We start from the raw sequence: 16,913 nt of genomic DNA, 5'->3' as shown, positions 1-16,913 counted from the left end.
CGCACGTCCGACATCCTAACACCACTTCCGTCTCCTTCACCTATTTTTTCAGATCTGCAAGTTTTTTTTTTTTTTTTTTTTTTTTTTTTTTTTTTGGTTTTGTCTCTTTTTTTGTGTTTATAAGTGTCTTTGTTTGTTTTGTTTTGTTTTCGTTTTTTATTTTGGTCTTCACCTATTTTTTTGTTTTTGTTGCGTGTCTGTGTCTTTATTTTGTTTTTTTTGTTTTTTAACCTTTTTTTTGTCACAGATTTTTTTATTCAAATCCAATTTTTCAACTTTTTTTAGACCTTTGATTTAAATGTTAGATCTATCAAATAGATTTGGTGTTATTAATATGAAGTAGATTTTTTTATTTTAATCTTAGATCTATTAATCTGAAGTAGATTTTTGACATAATCGTGTTAGATATATTTTAAAAATTTTAGATTAAGGTTTTGAAAAAACTTATCTCTATTAGAGTTTCTCGTATTAAAGTTACATTTTTCTCTATTAAAGCTACACTTTTCTCTATTAAAGTTACACTTGTTAAAATTACAGTTTTCTCTATTAAAGTTACATTTTTCTATATTAAAGTTACACTTTTTTCTATTAAAGTTACACTTATTAAAATTACAGTTTTCTCTATTAAAGTTACATTTTTCTCTATTAAAGTTACACTTTTCTCGATAAAAGTTACAGTTATCAAAATTACAGTTTTCTCTATTAAAGTCACATTTTTCTCTATTAAAGTTACACTTATCAAATTACAGTTTTCTATGTTAAAGTTACACTTTTCTCTATTAAACTTACAGTTCTTATTATTAAAATTACACTTTTTTTTATTAAAATTACACTTTTATCAATTAAAATTACACTGATCTCCATTAAAGTTACACTTATCTCTATTAAGGTTACCCTCTCAATGCTAAAGTTATACTCTCAATGGACTAAAGTTACACTCTCAATGGACTAAAATTACACTCTCAAATGACTAAAGTTACACTCTCAATGGACTAAAGTTACACTTTTAATATGGACTAAAGATACACTCTCAATGGACTAAAATTATAATTTAATGGACTAAAATTACACTTTAGTGGACTAAAGTTACACTTCTAAAAGACTAAAGTTACACTTATAACTCACTCAATTTATAATGAGTTATGTTAAAATTTGAAAAATTCAAAATAATATTTGTCGTAAAAACAAAAGTTATTCTCGTAAAACGCAAAATTTGTCATAAACTTGCTTCAAAATTTCAAATTTTAAAATAATATCCATCAAAACCGCTTTATTTTGTTAAAATTACACTTTTTTTTAATTAAAATTACACTTTTAAACAGTAAAAGTGTCATAAAATTTGTATAAACTTTCTCTAAAAAAAAAAATTGTATGAACTTAAAAGCATAAGAAGACAAAAGATAGTGTTAATTGTGTATAATAATTAATTAGTGAATATATAATTAAAGCTAGAGAGAGAAAGTGGATTAATTAGTGTATAGGAAACTAATTAGTGTTAAGTGTGTTTTCTTGCTTTCAATCTTAACCATCCATAGTGGAAGATCTAAAGGATGTAGTGAGGACTTAGGAACTCAAATATTTAGGTGGACTTATAAGAACTTGACTATATATATATATGTATATATATATATATATGTATATATGTATATATATATATATGTATATATGTATATATATATATATATGTGTATATATATATATAAATTATGTTGAATAAAATACAGTATTTATATACCCTATCATCACCACTCATTGTCCTTCGAGTATTTTTCGCAAAATACTTAGTGATACCAACATGCGTCGATACCCCTCTCACACGACCTGGATGCTCTGCTTTGCCGATTGCCCTAGCAAGAAAGTCATCGCGTCCTTCAGACTTCCATTTTCCTTCCTATACCTCCTTCTCACAGATCCTCTACATACACATAAAACCATTATGCAACTAAATTTTATTTAAACTCACAACTATATAACCGACCACCAGTGTAGGAGTGACATATTTATTCAAACTTACAATTTTCTCTTTGATGGCCTTATCATATGGAGTTTCTAACTTTCCATTCTTAAGAGTGTGACCGGCCACCCAAGCGTCGTGACGATTGACAGCTCCAAGCTTCTTCTTAATTAATCTATAACCACCTCTGGAGCCATGAAAGACGCTCTCTTTCTTTGAAATGTTCTCTTGGTTCTGCCTACTCATAGTCTTCATAAAATGAATTATATCAAGTAACGTAAGCTTATTTCATTACTTATTAAGTGATTACTAATAAAGTGATCCCAATGATTCGCAGATAAATTACCTTAAACTTGTCAGACTGCATATAAGCAATAAAGTTATACCAATCTTGCTGGCTGACAAACCGATACTTCTTCTTTGGTGGTTTCTTGTTTATGTCCTCGGTCTTCTTGTCGAACAAGTGGTTCTGAGCAACCTTTAACTTCCATGCTCTGAAGGAATCCCCTATCTTTTTTTTTAGGTAACCATCATGTTCTTGGGGGACAGTGTAAGCTGCCTGCATATATGGTGAGCATATTTGGTTAGTTTCGGCTAATAACACACATCGAATACTAAGATAATTTCATCTAAAGCATTTATTATTGTATATACATACCTTTATTCTCCCCCATAGCTTTTCCTCCCGGTCTTAACTCAACTGATTGATACGCGGCAAACCGAGAGGCACATACTCTCTTACACAATAAACAATCCAACTCGCGAAATTTGCAGCAAATGTATCATCTGGCAGCCTTGTTAATGGATCCCATTCAAGTTCATTAGGTATCCCTTTATCTATTGCTTCTAGGGAAACCCTATGGGTCCTACGCCCAGTATCCGATTCCAAATTATTCTCATCACCTGAATCTTCTTCGTTTGACCTTTTCCCATCATTTCTTTTCCGCTTTCCACCCATATCTAAACTAGAAATTAACAAACTACTAACTTTAAGCATTAAGTCGACATAGCAGGAGCACCGTCTCAAATAAATGATCACACAATATACCTAAAAATATAGATTTGTTTAACACACAATATACTTAAAATAATAGGTGTTGTTTAACACACAATAAACCTAAGATAATTAGGGGATAATATCACAACTAAGAAAATAAAGACATTAAGTTAATGAGACGAAGGAGTAAGGTTTATTATTACTTCTTCAAAGAGGAGAAGCCGACCCCGGTATGGCAATGACGGAGGGGATGGCAGAGGCAATGGGGATGGCAACGGTAGAGGCGACGATGACGGCGACGATGACGGCGACGGAGAATAGTAGTGGTTCTAGGGAAACTCAGTGTTCGAGGGTTTTAAGTGAGCGAGAAGAAGGTTTGATGTGTGTTGTTTGAATATTTGATTGAAACTAGTAAACACAGGTTAAGCGAAACCATATTCTGTATTTTACAATATGACCACGGCTGACTATAAACCCGTAATTGTTTTCATTATATTACATCGGTGGGTGCCTAACCGTTGTCATTTATCTTTCATTGTGTCAAGTTTTTCCCGCAAAAAAAAAAAAGCATCTTCCATATTTGGTAATCCGTATTAAGATAGTATAAACTTCTTTCCTCAATTAGGCAACTGGGATAGAAAGTGGGGAAAAATGGAAATTCAAGACTAAATTATACACAACCTAATGTAACTTCTTTCCTCAATTAGTTTCCTAAATACAACCCAATGAGCAATTAATAAACATATATTAATCAAATGACCCAAAATACACTACGTCATGGACAATATCTCTTCTTATTAATGATGGTGTAGGAGTCTATTTCAACTCTGGTCTTTTCCTCCAAATCCGATATCATTTTCGATGACCTAAACCACCATTGACGCCAAGCTTTTGTTGCTTCACTCACGGTATGTGACACCCCGCGATAAAGCGGAAAACATAACTTATAAATTCAAGCGGAAATTAGGAAATTTTTGAAACTTTTAAAATTTAAAGCGCGGGTTCATTAAAATCCAAAACATAAATAAAGAATGCGGAAAGAAAGTTTAAATTATACAAACGTGATAGTCGAGGTGAGGGAAAATATATCCCTCGAATGACAATACAATAAAAGGTAGGTCTAAACAATCCTAATAAACTAACTACTAGGCCGAAGTGCTCGCTAGCTCACACATGTCTTCACCCCATGAATGCATCACTAATACCTGTCATTCATGTAAACATGAACGCCACAGTCAGTGGGGAGTAACTCAAGGTTCTCCCAGCCACAAAATGTCAAAACGAACATAACAAGGAACTAAAACAGGTAAGTCATATAAGATACATACAAGAGATAAGAATATCAAGTTTATATGTAAACATGGCAAATATTTGAGATGGAACAAGATAGGCCAACATTAGCTTAATAAAGGTTCAATTGATCATGTGAAACAATTAAATAATATGAAAGACAGGAATATGGTCATTTATACAAATGCACGCATTTCAAAGAAATACATTATAGATATGAGATTAAAATCCGAATCATGTGAAGCAGTTAAGTAAGAGATCAACCAATGCAAATTACAAGAATAGAAACTGTAGCCATTATTTGGAAAACCACTTAACAAACATTGCACGGGACGTGGCTACTAAAGTCACATTCATACTTATGGCTTGCATCTCACCATAAGGACGGATGGGAACATCAATCCCGACGATCATATCGCAACTAGAGGGCTTATAGCTCACCCCTAGTGTCCGATAGGACCAAGACAAACAACAGACAAATACCAATATCTATAACCAAGCAAGACCTTTACTACTCATATATAAATATATAATTCCCCTGGTAGGACGACAATGGTACTCCCAAGACTCAGTCCTAGTCTAAATCTGGCCAGACTCTCGGGGCAGAACGGTCCCCGATTCGACATGCGGCAGAACAGTCCGCATCCAAGACTCGATCGACAGAACGGAAGTCGAGAACCCACAATCGGCAGAACAGTCCGAAAGAGGCGGAAAATATGAGCTAAACCCACAATCGGCAGGACAGTCCGAAAGAGGCGTAAAGACAAGTCAAGCAAAAAGGTATAGCTTAAAGGTATTATCAAAAGAATGCGACTCAACCAAGCGATACGAATCAACTTGGAAGAGACTACTACATGTAATGAACCGGTGATAATCCAAGTAAGATATTTCATGCCAACGTAAATTTATGAACATGAACAATTAACCCATTTCTTCAAATACTTGTAACTTGAATAAAAATGTAGTTAAATTGAAATAGCCGCTTTATATCGAGTAAAGTAAGAATTAAACTGTAAATTACCCAAATGCATGAATAAATAACTTGAACTCATATTATAATGAAAACATGGCATTTCAAATATATAAATGACATAATTGAAGAATGAAGTCCACAATTGTAAATCATGTGAGGAACATATAATAATGAACGGAATTTAACGAACTACATTATATAAAACACGAGACGGATATTTAATTATTTCAAATGACCAAACTTGGCGTCAAAAGCACCATAACCACGACCCTAAGCAGCCATTGGACAACCTCTTACATGATACCCCAATGACCAGCCGTGACCAAAGGCCACAACAAGTCAACCGAGGTCAGTCTGCCAGGCTACACTCCGCCCAGTCAGTCCCTGACAGGTCACAAGTTCTTCTCTGCCCAGACCTTAATCAGTCTCCTACCCTTACCCAAACAGTCTCCGTTACCCACCCAGCTCAGCCTTGCTCAACCCCACTAAAATCCGTAATTGGCACAGGCCACAGTCTAGGCACAACTAGGCCATGCACACTGCCCAAGCCGAGGCCAACATCAATTCACAAGACGAGCTTAACAAAAGTACAACCACCCAGCCAATATTCGTATTTGTTAGGGAGTATATCTAGTAAACAAGGTTTGGCCTCTGAACAATAGGAATAACTTAAGACTACTGCATAACCTTAATTAATTACTTTGCTAATCATAGCTCCTGTAGTCTATTCAGACACCTTAATGCACTGCAATACTATGTAGTGCGTTGCCTTAGCTTAGAGTAGTGTAGCTTTTTAGTAAATCTTGAAGGCAGATGCGTTTTGTTCCATAAACACGAAATTTAACAAGGTTAAAGCACGCACTTATATACATGGGACGGGAATTCGTTACTCACTCATCACAACACTCAATACCAGTCACAAAGACACCCAAAACTGTACAACATCAGCTCACACGACCATCATTTTCGACTGCCCAAACAGAGCACACAACCCCTCATTCTGATCACGCAAAACAGCCATGAAGTACCCAGAAGGCTGAGTCAAAACAGTACCAATTTCCGTCATAAAACCGTCCCAAAACAGCATAATTTTGTGCCTAAGTGCAACACTACACATACCCTATTCTCATCCCAAAGCAGTCCGAAGGCTACACAAAAATGCACCATAACTGGTACCAAAACAGACCCCATGTACCTGCAAAAACTACCTCAAAACCGTCCCAATTTCTGTCTTTAAGACAGTCCAATTCGACTCCTATAACTTCTATGTAACAGTGTCAAGAACAGAACTCAAACACCCCAGTTCAGTTTCATTTTGAGACGGAAAATTTACATACAAATGAGAAAAACATAAAGGTTCAAACTTTGACAAACAAGAGCATAAAAACGACACAAAAGACAAAAATGTCGACATTTGTCGAGTAACCTATCACCGTTACCTCTTTACTCTTCACACTTCCGACTCAAAGCTACTCCGAGATGTCCAAGTTAAGATCTACACACAAAATGCATAAAATTAATGAGGGATTTCGAAATGAAAAAAAAGGGCGGCAGACTTGAAATGTGAAGAAAGTCAGTCCCTTTCTTACATAGAAGGAATGAGGACGGAGAGAGGAAGAGTTTGGTGCAAAATTTATCGAATTTGGTTGAGAGATGTGAGAGAAATCGGGGTTTGAATGGTCGACCAAAAATGGAGTTTGAAGGTTTATGGTGTTTGTTGGGTTTGCAGGTGTTAGGTGTTCCTGAAGGATTTTCGAAAAGAAGAAGGGGAAATGGTAAGGGTGGGGACACGGCATCACAACCACACAAACATATAATAATAATAATAATAATAATAATAATAATAATAATAATAATAATAATAATAATAATAATAATAATAATAATAATAATAACAATAGTAGATATTTTGAAGGTGGGTGAATGTTGTTGGTTTTTGATTGGTCCAGATTAGAAATGTGACGGTCTATAGCTAGACGGAATAAGGTCTCGAGTTTATTTTAACTTGAGACGAAAACTAACATTATTACTGTCGCTATTATTATCCGACCAAAAATATGAACACATATATTACTATATAAATTATGACTCAAGATGTAATTTAATAATACTTACTTTTATAAAAATGAGCTTTTATATATTACTTTTATAAAAAATCAAGCTTGACATTAAATTTATTAAATTGAGTAATTCAAAAATATGAAATAAATAAATCAAACGGTTTAATAAATTTTAAATGTCCAAATAGGAAATTCGCGGGTGTTACAATCACCCCACCTTTTTAAAAGTTTCGTCCTCGAAACTTGAAAGTAGAAATGAAAGGTTATATAAAAAAATGAAACTGGAATTTTGGAATCGGTAACCAAAACATTTAAAAGGTTACTTACCGTAAGAATCAAAATTCTTTAAAAAGTCTCAAATAAAATTTTGCGACAGTAACCGATCGAAAGGTAAATCATTGGTATAAATCAACAATCAAAATACTTTCAAAAACATTAATGAATAGTTTTCAACAGTATAAGTCTCATTCATGGAACGAAATTGTTCTTGTTGTGCACACAAGAACGCTAACTTTCCAAGTCAAAGACGAATTACAAACAAAAATCATTTGCCGACAAGCGTAGAACAAGTTATCAAACGTCTCCAATAACGAGTTCTATCATCCGATCAACGCCAAATCAAAAGAAAGAGGCAATTCACTCAAATTTTCTCTTGTAAACGCCAAAATAGAAATGAAGATTTTTCATTTAAACTTAAAAGGGAATCAAATTCCTGAAAATATAACATTATACTTTGACAAAGAAATCATAAATAGGTCAAAGTTAACAGAAATTGGTAAAAATTTAAAGAAATATCAGGTTTAGCAATTAAAATCATGATAGAGAAGTCTATACTCAAGGAACAAATACAGAATTAAATCAAATTTTCATTTTCAAACCTTTAAAAATAGGTAAGGTTTTGTAAAAGTAACATAAACTTTTAACAACAAAACAAAATTGGCAGCTTGAAAGTTTAGAAGTTGTATGAAATGAAAAGCAATTTAGACAACATAAATACGAAGTACGCTAAGAGAGTCCGAACTTAACCAACAAAAGAGCTATGAGGAATTTCATAGGGTAAGAATTGAAGTCAAATTTACAAGGATATAAAAGATAGGATTTTATAGGTTACAAACATCAAAATTAAAGGAGGAGTATAATGAAGCAAGGAAAAGAGGTATGAACAGTAACGCTTATGATCAAAGAAGAAGGGAACTAGACAACAAGGAAACGCCAAGTACTCAAACTTCAAACAACAACATCACCCTAAGCGGTTCTGAAAACTTCTTAACAACAAAACTTATAATCACAACATTTCTAAGGATTTCCTCAAAACACTTATGTTACATCATCTTAAGCTATTCTTTGGAACAAGGTACTTCACTATAAGTGTGATTTCACCACTCTAAATCCTCAAACATCCACAAACAACCTCCACGAGATCAAGGTCAATGCTTCTAACAAAGCTATACTCATATTCAACTAGTGTCAACTATGAATTTCTCAAAATGGTAAAACTCTCAATCAAAATCCCAATTCAAAAGTTCTTTTGCATAATCTATCATCCCAAAGAGGTCTGGCTACTAATCCTCATTACCGCAAAGTGAATACCCAAATGAGATTCCAAAACCAACAACAACTCTCGCCTAACATGATTCTTATGTAATCATCACAACACTCACCAACGTACACCGACTATGCTAACCTCAAGCTCAACTCAAACTCCCAAGTAACACTTTCATCACCAATGACCAACAACGTCCTAGAGGTGTTTCCTTCCAAGCTCTCATCATAAACTCTACGCCATGTCAAAACCAAGCAACAAAACTCAAGTTACCAAATCCTCAAATTCCAAGTATAAACAAGGCCAAGTTCCATAGTCTTAGTATCATAGGCAACTCACACTTAACACACATAATTCCACCGATCAATTATACTCACTTTACCAAAGAACTAGGTATAAGAATCACTAAGTATGTCTCACCACACTACCTAAGTCCTTCCAACATCGCAACTTCTCAAAACCAAGAGTTATGGGTCAACCACAAACAAACACCACAAAGCCAAATTATCCAACCAAGGTTAACATCCCGCAAAGGAGAACTATCAAAAGGTGTTAAAGGAGGATTAGCAAGGAATAAAGAACAAGTTGGAAGGGTACAAGATTAACTCTTAAGGAAAAAGAAAAGAAAGTTTAGGAGAGGAAATAAGCATCAAGAAGTAAAGAATAAGGCAAGGTACACAAAGAATGAGTAATATCTCCGAGGAAGTATAAGCATTCTTCAAAGGTTGAAAGAATCTTCAATTCTCGGGAATAGGCACCAAGACCTTATCTCCATATAGGTAAGCTCACGGTCATTGATCCAAGGGCACAAAAATAGTTGACAATCAACAAACATGTTAGAACCTAACAAAGAGCAAACACACTACAGACTACCACCTTAGGTCCTTAAGTCTACCCATCTCTCATTCATTATTTAAGGTCAAGTTCATATTTAAGTTTGGGGTACACGTGTGTGCGTCGGGAGCAACATAGGCTCTGATACCAACTGTGACACCCTGCGATAAAGCGGAAAACATAACTTATAAATTCAAGCGGAAATTAGGAAATTTTTGAAACTTTTAAAATTTAAAGCGCGGGTTCATTAAAATCCAAAACATAAATAAAGAATGCGGAAAGAAAGTTTAAATTATACAAACGTGATAGTCGAGGTGAGGGAAAATATATCCCTCGAATGATAATACAATAAAAGGTAGGTCTAAACAATCCTAATAAACTAACTACTAGGCCGAAGTGCTCGCTAGCTCACACATGTCTTCACCCCATGAAAGCATCACTAATACCTGTCATTCATGTAAACATGAACGCCACAGTCAGTGGGGAGTAACTCAAGGTTCTCCCAGCCACAAAATGTCAAAACGAACATAACAAGGAACTAAAACAGGTAAGTCATATAAGATACATACAAGAGATAAGAATATCAAGTTTATATGTAAACATGGCAAATATTTGAGATGGAACAAGATAGGCCAACATTAGCTTAATAAAGGTTCAATTGATCATGTGGAACAATTAAATAATATGAAAGACAGGAATATGGTCATTTATACAAATGCACGCATTTCAAAGAAATACATTATAGATATGAGATTAAAATCCGAATCATGTGAAGCAGTTAAGTAAGAGATCAACCAATGCAAATTACAAGAATAGAAACTGTAGCCATTATTTGGAAAACCACTTAACAAACATTGCACGGGACGTGGCTACTAAAGTCACATTCATACTTATGGCTTGCATCTCACCATAAGGACGGATGGGAACATCAATCCCGACGATCATATCGCAACTAGAGGGCTTATAGCTCACCCCTAGTGTCCGATAGGACCAAGACAAACAACGACAAATACCAATATCTATAACCAAGCAAGACCTTTACTACTCATATATAAATATATAATTCCCCTGGTAGGACGACAATGGTACTCCCAAGACTCGGTCCTAGTCTAAATCGCGCACTCTCGGGCGAAACGGTCCCCGATTCGACATGCGGCGAGAATAGTCCGCATCCAAGACTCGATCGACGAACGGAAGTCGAGAACCCACAATCGGCGAAACGATCCGAAAGAGGCGGAAGATATGAGCTAAACCCACGATCGGCAGGACAATCCGAAAGAGGCGTAAAGACAAGTCAAGCAAAAAGGTATAGCTTAAAGGTATTATCAAAAGAATGCGACTCAACCAAGCGATACGAATCAACTTGGAAGAGACTACTACATGTAATGAACCGGTGATAATCCAAGTAAGATATTTCATGCCAACGTAAATTTATGAACATGAACAATTAACCCATTTCTTCAAATACTTGTAACTTGAATAAAAATGTAGTTAAATTGAAATAGCCGCTTTATATCGAGTAAAGTAAGAATTAAACTCAGAAATTACCCAAATGCATGAATAAATAACTTGAACTCATATTATAATGAAAACATGGCATTTCAAATATATAAATGACATAATTGAAGAATGAAGTCCACAATTGTAAATCATGTGAGGAACATATAATAATGAACGGAATTTAACGAACTACATTATATAAAACACAAGACGGATATTTAATTATTTCAAATGACCAAACTTGGCGTCAAAAGCACCATAACCACGACCCTAAGCGCCATTGGACAACCCCTTACATGATACCCCAATGACCACCGTGACCAAAGGCCACAACAAGTCAACCGAGGTCGATCCGCAGCTACACTCCGCCCGACCAGTCCCGCCCAGTCACAAGTTCTTCTCCGCCCAGACCTTAATCGCCTCTCCTACCCTTACCCAAACAGTCTCCGTTACCCACCCAAATCGGCCTTGCTCAACCCCACTAAAATCCGTAATGGCACAGCCCACCTAGGCACAACTAGGCCATGCACACTGCTCAAGCCGAGGCCAACATCAATTCACAAGACGAGCTTAACAAAAGTACAACCACCCAATAATATTCGTATTTGTTAGGGAGTATATCTAGTAAACAAGGTTTGGCCTCTGAACAATAGGAATAACTTAAGACTACTGCATAACCTTAATTAATTACTTTGCTAATCATAGCTCCTGTAGTCTATTCAGACACCTTAATGCACTGCAATACTATGTAGTGCGTTGCCTTAGCTTAGAGTAGTGTAGCTTTTTAGTAAATCTTGAAGGCAGATGCGTTTTGTTCCATAAACACGAAATTTAACAAGGTTAAAGCACGCACTTATATACATGGGACGGAATTCGTTACTCACTCATCACAACACTCAATACCATCCACAAAGACACCCAAAATCGTACAACATCAGCTCACACGACCATCATTTTCGATCGCCCAAACAGAGCACACAACCCCTCATTCTGATCACGCAAAAAATGACCATGAAGTACCCGGAAGGTGAGTCAAAACAATCCCAATTTCCGTCATAAAACCGTCCCAAAACAAAGATAATTTTGTGCCTAAGTGCAACACTACACATACCCTATTCTCATCCCAAAGCAAATCAAGAAGGCTACACAAAAATGCACCATAATCGGTACCAAAACAGACCCCATGTACCCGCAAAAACTACCTCAAAACCGTCCCAATTTCTCTTTTAAGACAGTCCAATTCGACTCCTATAACTTCTATGTAATGATGTCAAGAACAGAACTCAAACACCCCAGTTCAGTTTCATTTTGAGACGGAAAATTTACATACAAATGAGAAAAACATAAAGGTTCAAACTTTGACAAACAAGAGCATAAAAACGACACAAAAGACAAAAATGTCGACATTTGTCGAGTAACCTATCACCGTTACCTCTTTACTCTTCACACTTCCGACTCAAAGCTACTCCGAGATGTCCAAGTTAAGATCTACACACAAAATGCATAAAATTAATGAGGGATTTCGAAATGAAAAAAAGGGCGGCGACTTGAAATGTGAAGAAAGTCACCCCTTTCTTACATAGAAGGAATGAGGACGGAGAGAGGAAGAGTTTGGTGCAAAATTTATCGAATTTGGTTGAGAGATGTGAGAGAAATCGGGGTTTGAATGGTCGACCAAAAATGGAGTTTGAAGGTTTATGGTGTTTGTTGGGTTTGCAGGTGTTAGGTGTTCCTGAAGGATTTTCGAAAAGAAGAAGGGGAAATGGTAAGGGTGGGGACACGGCATCACAACCACACAAACATATAATAATAATAATAATAATAATAATAATAATAATAATAATAATAATAATAATAATAATAATAATAATAATAATAATAACAATAGTAGATATTTTGAAGGTGGGTGAATGTTGTTGGTTTTTGATTGGTCCAGATTAGAAATGTGACGGTCTATAGCTAGACGGAATAAGGTCTCGAGTTTATTTTAACTTGAGACGAAAACTAACATTATTACTGTCGCTATTATTATCCGACCAAAAATATGAACACATATATTACTATATAAATTATGACTCAAGATGTAATTTAATAATACTTACTTTTATAAAAATGAGCTTTTATATATTACTTTTATAAAAAATCAAGCTTGACATTAAATTTATTAAATTGAGTAATTCAAAAATATGAAATAAATAAATCAAACGGTTTAATAAATTTTAAATGTCCAAATAGGAAATTCGCGGGTGTTACACGGTAGATGCATACCAATCGCATCTGGGTAATATATACCCCACCATCAAATCCTCAGAAGAACCAACTTCGAAAGCCGATGAATTCTCATCTGTACCTTCAAGAATTATATGTTTAGGGGGGGGAACTTAATGAAATGGAAAGGACATTGTTCCCTTAACCTTTCTCGTAACGCATCCATTTTCTTCTCGCTTTCAATATAGCTCGGTTGACGCCGCAATTCCCTTAATCTTTTATTTTCTGCTTCTTCTGACAACTTACGATCCCTCTACATCCATGAACTCACAATATTTGTACCTTGGTTAACAACCATAATTTTGGAACAAAACTAAATTTATAAAATCACCCACCAATAATGCAGTGTTGATTCAAACCCACCAATAATGCAATGTTGATTCAATAAAAAATAACTGAACCGTCTGTGCATTGGTCAAATCAAGAATAATGAGAAATATTAGCCACTGGCACACGGCTTAAAAAATACCGTATAGTCAAACAATTAATTATTTTTTAATATAATGAGTCGTATGGTCATATCTTAAATTTATTAATTTTTTTTAATATATTGAGTCGTATGGCCAAACAATTAATAAACGGTGCACGTTGAAGTTAGAACGTCACGATTGACAACGGTTGTAGGTGAACCGTTGTTAATGAACAAATTTACAACGGTTGTAGTTATAGGTTAACCGTTGTTAATGAACCAATTTACAACGGTTGTAGGTGAACCGTTGTTGATAAACCAATTGACAACGGTTGCAGGTGAACCGTTGTTGATGAGTATCACGTAGCATCAATCTGGATCTTTATTACTGACTGATCTATGAAGTTCAAAAAATGGAAGCAAATCAAACAAGCATAACTGAACACTTTCAAAATGATCATTTCATTTAATTTTAAATCAAATACATTATAGCATTTATCAGAAATAAAAAAATGTATAATAAGCCGAAATAACCCCGGTTAAGCGTAAAAAGCGCTTCTCAACCTGCCACCAATCACGCCACTCTGGTATACCGCTAACTTCCAGATCATTGGCTTCATATTTTGCAATAACAGAATGAATATATGCAAGTACACGACTTACATGTGGAGATAAGGTTGGAAGAGTACAACTCAACATATCTCTGGCTGCAGCCAAGTTGCGAGTAACAGGCCGACGAGGGTATGAAGATGATGATGATGATGAGCCTTTGTTGACAAGCCGGACTGCTTCACGCCTCTTAATCCAATAATTCCGTTGATGTTCAAGGGATGCTTTGATTAATGGGTGTTGATCGGCGGGAAGCCCGGCGAGAACCTTCCCATCATCTTCAATCGTTTGTGTAAGCCATTCTTCGTTTTTGATAAAACTAGGGTTCATTGCCATGTTGTTTCAAATTTGTGTAATGGAGATGAAATATTGTGATTTGATTAATGAATGTTAGTAAATGATGCTTTAACATTTATAGTCACATTTATAACTTTTTTCAAAACCGTTGGTAATTAATTTAATGTAAAAGTTGACTTATTAACAAATATTTTAAACCTACGTAACTTGCAATAAATAATTAGAAAAAAAAATACACTACCACGCATATATTATTCAAGAAAAACACATATATAACAAGAAATTAAAAGACGCGCGGTTTTAAAACCATTAATTAGAATAATAATAATATTAATAATAGTTAATTAACATAATCATCTTGTAATTCCTCTGCGATTGAGATAAATATTGGGAATTCAATATGTGGATTATTAAGAGGCATTTGTTCTGCCTCCCATGAACGAGGCACAGTTTCAATATAGTGTCGATATGTTCTTAATAGATTAATGTCACAATCGGTTGCAATCCATAAATATTGCGCTTATAACACATCATCCGTATAATAATTTTTCTTCCCAGTATCATGATCCTCGTATCTTGCCTGGAGTTTTCTCGCTTGACGAAACGATTCCAACTTCTTCCCAAAATCTTCAAACTCGATCATTGCGTAACCAAGAAAACCATGAACTTTAGTCCAAGCTGTGGACCTTTTTAATGTTCGTATAACCACCTTAACGAAGCATATCTCTCCTCCAAGTAAAACTTCTCGAAAAAGCCTTACCATTGTCATCATATTTGATTGGAAGGTTGTGTATAAAACACGTAATAGGATGGACATAGCGCGTATTTGATTGTGATTCGGCGAGTGTAGAAGACGACGACGACATGGTGATCGAAGTGTAATATTTTTAATTAAATTATAGGCTATGATTAATTGAACTTTGAATTGGTGAGTATGGTTAATTGATCACATTATAAGTGATATTTATAGGAAAATATGTATGCATGTGTGGATATAATAATGGACGGATAGTAAATAATGGTCAAACAAAACAATGCATGCAACGGTTCATTATTTATCATACATACATCGGTTGAATATTTTACATTGAAAAATGTATATAACGGTTATTTTTCACCCGTAAATGATAAATGACAACGGGTACAGAGGAACCGTTATATCATAATAGCAAATGATAACGGTTACAAGAAACCCGTAGCTATAACATAACAACGGGTACCAAAAACCGTTGCGTGCTAGTGTTAATTTAGTAACGGTTTTCGAAACGCCGTTTTCTTAAACTGGTAACGGTTGTCTAACAACCGTTGATAAGGGTGATTATATAACGAGTTTATGGAAACTGTTAAACGTTTTTTATAACGGTTTGTTAAACAACCGTTGTCACATTATAATAAGAACGGTTTTCGGCGGAAACCATTATTCTTATTAGCGCAGTCTAGGTTTCCGCCAATATTTTGAAAACGGTAATCTAAGAGTCGTTATTAAATGCATTAAACCGTTGTGATACGCTCCTTATTGATGGTCCGATTTGGCGTAGTGCTTGTTTAGGAAACAAAAGAGGCGGAAGGGAAATAAAAGGGGAGAGATTTGGGGAAATTAATTTTCACTTCTCCAAGGTAAATCAAAATCTTTCCAACATAGGAAAGACTTGTAGGAAAATTCTAATTAAACAAACACTTACACTCTATTTTGGTATCGAAAGAAAACCTAAATCTTGTAGATAAATATGTATATAAATTATACTCTCTCCATTCAACTCCAACCTCCAAATTTACCTTTTCATGTATGTCAATGTATATTTTATATCATATTAATATATTTTATTATGTATTTGTACAAATTATAAAATTTTGATATTTATTAATTTATTCTTAAAAACATATTAAACAAGATCCTACCTTAACTAAATTTTCTCTTATATATTAGAAAGAATTTTGAAGATTCTATATATACTTATAAATAGTGTATAAAAAGTAAAGTAGTAGGTTGAAATTAAATGGAGGAGTACTTTATAATTTATCTCTAAATTCAATTAGCTAAGATTTAATTTGAATCTATACTCTAGTGTCCAAATTTATCTCTATATCTAACATGGATGAGTTTTAGGTAAGAAACCATACTTTAATATGTGCTATCCATTTGCGATTCTGACCTATATAATGTGTTATAAGTATTCTC

General features: G+C 34.7%; 1 protein-coding gene across 1 annotated transcript in view; it reads left to right on the top strand.

The window, feature by feature from the left end:
• Nucleotides 1-16,913, top strand: part of LOC141639725 (protein trichome birefringence-like 40) — a 30,309-nt gene that overhangs the window by 11,259 nt on the left and 2,137 nt on the right. The gene's annotated exons all lie outside the window — the stretch shown is intronic.

The sequence above is a fragment of the Silene latifolia genome, unplaced genomic scaffold (genome assembly GCF_048544455.1).
Source record: "Silene latifolia isolate original U9 population unplaced genomic scaffold, ASM4854445v1 scaffold_57, whole genome shotgun sequence".
Taxonomy (NCBI): domain Eukaryota; kingdom Viridiplantae; phylum Streptophyta; class Magnoliopsida; order Caryophyllales; family Caryophyllaceae; genus Silene; species Silene latifolia.
Note: the sequence above shows the minus strand (reverse complement) of the source record. Positions and strands in the feature narration are given on the sequence as shown.